The following is a 5,242-nucleotide window of genomic DNA, read 5'->3' on the forward strand; positions in this document are numbered from 1 at the left end:
ATTCAATATCTGAGGGTGATCCCCCCCTCCCCCCCCCCAGTATTCGAGATTGATTGTAGAGAAATCTCGGATACTATTAACATGGTATTTGATACCGATTCGTGATCGGCCTTCGATTCTAAGTTAGCACGATCCACTATTGCCACGTTAAAAACCTTGCCGAAAAACCCAACTGGGCCAAAAATGGTTCAAGAGAAAAAGAGTGCAACGCGTGCTTTCAGACCTAAAGGCTTCGTGCCACTCCTTGTCAATAACCTGCAAGTGTTAGTCGAAATATAGAAATAATTGAAATGGGGTCCTACCTCAGCAGTAATATAATTTGAGATGAGTTACGTTCCAATTTTTTGGTAGATGTTCTCCGTCCATCGTTCCGAGCTTATAGGACCCTTTCCCCGTGATCTCGAGAATCTGGTATGACCCTTCCCAGTTTGGACCCAATTTCCCTTCATTAGAATTTCGGGTGTTTAACGTGACTTTCCTCAGTACCAAGTCCCCGACATTAAAATATCGAATGTTGGCTCTTCGATTGTAATACCTTTCGATCCATTTTTTTTGGGCCGCAAATCGAACAAAGGTAGCTTCACGCAGTTCATCTAATAGCTCCAGGCTCGTATTCATGGCCTCGTCATTCGATTCCTTCGTCGCATATTGGAATCTGATGCTCGGCTCCCCGACTTCGACCGGCGTTAAAGCTTCGGTTCCACTAACCAAAGAGAATAGGGTGGCCCCGGTACTGGACTTCAAAGTTGTGCAATATGCCCAAAGGACTTCGGGCAAGATTTCTCTCCATTTTCCCTTGGCGTCGGTCAACCTTTTCTTGAGCTTTTGGATTATGGTTTTGTTGGTCGATTCAGCTTGACCATTCCACTAGGGTGATAAGGTGTTGATAAGATCCTTTTGATCTTGTGGTCTTCGAGAAATTTGGTCACTTTACTGCCAATAAACTGTTTTCCGTTGTCACATGCAATTTCGGATGGTATTCCAAATCGACATATGATGTGGTCCCAAATGAAGTCGATGACTTCCTTCTCCCTGATCTTCTGGTATGCTGATCGGTTCCAAGCCTGTACCACTATCGAGTGGCAAGGATGGCCAATGCAGTTTTACCCAACAAAGGTAGGGATCGATTTCCACGGGGAGTTATTTGGAGTTAGGTATCTAACTAATCTAGATGTGCGTGTTGTTCCAAATTGCACCTCCTAACATGGTCATGATTGATTATACTTCTAATGCTATACTATAATATGCTAGAATAGGCTAAGTACACTATTTTTGTTGGTTGTTTTCAAGGATTAAAAGGGACTAGGGCAGTGACTTCCGCCTAGGTGGATATCTAACGGGTATCGAGAATTAAGGGCAAGCTTGTTATGATTGGGGTCGTGATACAACCACCACACATAAGTTCTCACTCTATACCTCTCGGTAGTTTGAGTGACTTTGCCCAATTTGGCTTTCTCAAGTCCAAATGGGTGTTCAGGCATAACGAATGATATTGGCTCATGTCGGGTATTACTATCTCTAGGTTTAACCCTTTAATTGGGGCTATCAATCTCTTGAATTCACCCCAATTCCTTGTTAGCCTAATTTTTCTAGACTTAGTCCCTCTTTCTCAAGAAGAGTCTAAGTCATCAAGGCACAAATCAGTGTTTGCAACCACCAATTCTACAATTAAAGCATGAATTAAGCTAAATATCACTAACCCATAAATAATTAAGCCCTAAAATTCAAGACCCATTAAATAGGGTTGGGTCACAACCCTAGCTATGAGGTTTAGCTACTCATAATAACATCAGAAATCCAAAATGAAGATGAAATATAAGCCATAATATTCAAATACAAGATGAAAATCTAAAGATTGGAGATAAATCTACTCTAAGATTACTCAAAAAGGTAAAAACCAGCCGTCCACATGCTCAGCAAAACATTACATACCCTAAAAATGTGAAAAAGATCTATTTATACTAGGCTAAAATTCCCGAACAAAAATGCCCCTGCGGAGGTTTCACTGACGCGTAATTTCTGACTGCGTCCGCGCTTGAGCTATCGCGGTCGCGTAATAATGACCGTGGTCCGCGTTTCTCCACATTTGAATCTGGACTGGGACTTGTTTTGCGGACAGCGTAAAATCCACCGCGTCCGCGTGAGCTTAATTCGCGGCTGCGTAATTTGGACGCGGACCGCGTTCTTCAGTCAAACTTAACTTGTAGGGCCTCAGAACCTCGAAGTACGCTCTCAGCGAAAATACCATCGTGGCCGCGCCAGATATTCCGCAGCCACGCTTTTCCATCGCGGTCAGCGGTCAATATTGTGCCCAAAATAGCCTCTCTAAATCTCACTTTCGCAGGTCGCGTATCTGTGGCCGCCTCAGCGATGGTCCTTACACGGCCGCTCTTTTCTATCGCTGTCAGCGCTCTAGTCTAGCCTTGGATTTGTGCAAGTTTGACTCCTTTATGAGTTGATTATGACATCTTTGCCTCATTTTGACCCAACCCTGCAAGCAAGCACATTAAGTCAGTTTTCAGGAATACCTTTACGCATTTTCGACCCAAAACTTAAGCAATAGAGAGCACATAATAGGTTAAATCCATAGTTATCAACTCCCCCACACTTAAGCTTTTGGTTGTCCTCAAGCAAACAAAGTAATTCCCACCTCCACAAGAAAAATAAAGGAAAATTTCAGCTATCCTAAGGTGACTTCATCAAGCATCAATTGGGACTAACAATCACCCTCAACACAAATTCATTATCAACAACACACAACCTTTTGAGTACCATAGTTCTGGTGAGACATAAGAGCATCAAGAGTTGACTTAACTCACCAAGGAAGCTCGCTCTACTACGTAGGTCGTTGTGGAACGCAAACTCTTTCTCCTCTACTCTCCATCAGCAAATCTCTCTTAATAATTGAAGCGCTCAAAACAAGGATTGTGAAGAAGTTCACTCATCTCTCACAAGGGGATGTCACAAGTCCGGCTTCAAGTACCATAAGCTTGCCCCTTATATGAATCACCACTATGTAAGCTCACTCAACAGGAAATCCTATAGGGCTTTCGGGAATGTAATGAAGTCTTTTGGATCAAGGTAGGATATATCGGTCTATGAAGGTTTTATCTTTTCTTAAGCACTTCATTTTCTCATTTCGGCTCACACTTTCTTCACTTTTTGAGTCATTTTCTTCTTCTTTAGGGGAACTAGAGAGACACACTGTCACTCTTTCTCGTTCATGACAATCCTTTTTCTCCTTTTCTAAACATTCCAAGCCCTGCATGATTTCTTTCATTGAATCCCTTCATTTTTCTATCTTATTCACTTTCTTTCTTATTTTTTTTGACTTATTTGGCTTTTCTTTCTTTTCTTTTTGCCTTCCCTTTTCTTCATTTTGTACCTTTTATCACTTTCATATTCATCATCTCTCCCCCCAAGCTTATGCGTGTGCCAATTATTCTGAGGAAAGATCGGGTGCCAAGAACGGGTCATTACAGAACGGATAAAGGCTTGTATCATGGTTATTGAAAGAACAAGGGCTTCGGCTCAACGGGGTTGACTAGGGATATCATATTTGGTGGAATATGGATGCTCTCATGTTTCAAGTCGGATCAAGGAGAACCTATAATCATTTCTCAAGTCGAGCTACACTTAGAATTTCGCCTAGATAAACATTCAGGGCAAGTTCTAGACTTATTGGCACAGGACTTGGACTTGCAAATCAATACCGAACCTCACAAGCTGTTGGATTGCTAAAGAGAACAGAGTCGAGGGCTCACAACAACCCTAGCTAAGATTGAGCAACACAAATGGCTCCAGGAAGCCACTCGATGATTGTTTATTCAACACAAGAGTCTAAAGGTCAGAACTAGAACTATTCTTTGCCAATCAACTTGTTTCCAACCATAAGGTCAAAAGTAAATGTGTTAGGCCCAAGTGAAGCTTGCCTGAGACACTTTTATTCATTACTACTATTTACACAAAAACATAAAAAAAAAACGGACTCAAACCCTTAAGAAGGTTGTCACGCCATCCATCATCGGGAAGAGCCACCCGGTTCACACAACATCCATCTTTGGAAAGAACCGTGACATTAAGAAAACCAAAGGCTTATTGATAACGAAACTAAGAACTCAAAAAGAAGCTACTAAAGGAAGTAAAAAGTTAATCTATTAAGGAAAAAGAACACAAGAAGTTATAAAGTTAACTACGGAAAGTAAAATGAATATGTACAATAATGGAGAGAAACGAATATATACAAAATGGGAATGAATATATACATGGAATGATAAAGTTATATACATACCAAAAGTGAAAAATAACGAAAGTGAAAATAAATGGTAAAGTTATATACATACCAAAAGTGAAAAATAACGAAAAGTAAAAATAAAGAAAACATAGTATCATAATTATTACATGCCAGTCACCAAATCAAAATAGGGTCACCCCCCCTCCAAATAAAAGCTAGCATTGTCCTCAATGCTAAAAGCAAAAATAAGATCAGGAAAGGGATAGAGAGCTCCCTCTGTCTGCATGGGGTCAGCTCCCTCTGGATCCTTTAACTGTATCTCCAAGTCCTCGAACCGGGGCACCACAAATCCTCTCACAGGCTCTCTGTCAGCCTCCTGCTCTGGTGCCTGTGCTTCCTGTTCTGCTAGAACAACCGACTCCATGAGTAGGTCGAGTGGAAGATCCCCGGCAGAAGTGAGCTTGGCAACATCCTCCTTCAAGCTCCCTATTGCCTCCTTTGTGGCCTGAGTCTTTTTCAGCTTCTTGACCTATTTACCCAACTCCTTGATCACCTTTCCATAAGTACCAAAAGTCTCCAGAATTTTCTGCTGGTTGTCCAGGAGCTTCTTCTTATTGTCCAGAAGCTCCTTCAGTGAATCTTCCATTGATGGGGACGACTGTAGCTGTGCTGGAGCAGCCTGTGCTGCGACTGTACTAGATAAGGCAGATAGCTTTGATGTAGCTACCTGCATCCAGTTGTTGATGCCGGATAAAGTCTGATTGACCCGCAGTGCAGTCTGAGGGTAAGCTAAGGAGGAAGGCACATACACTGGGGTAGAGACAAAAGGTCCGGATGATGGAGGTGGCATAGCAGTAGAAGAACCTTCAACTGTGGAAGGCTCGAACCCAATGGCCACTACCCTTGGCTCTTCAGACTGGCCAATGGAGGTAGTGGCTTTGCCTTTGGACTTGGGGTTGTCTGCTCCCTGAAGGCTGTACCAAGAGAAGGCCTTTTCGGCTTCACTTT

The sequence above is a fragment of the Nicotiana attenuata genome, unplaced genomic scaffold (assembly GCF_001879085.1).
Source record: "Nicotiana attenuata strain UT unplaced genomic scaffold, NIATTr2, whole genome shotgun sequence".
Classification (NCBI taxonomy): Eukaryota; Viridiplantae; Streptophyta; class Magnoliopsida; order Solanales; family Solanaceae; genus Nicotiana; species Nicotiana attenuata.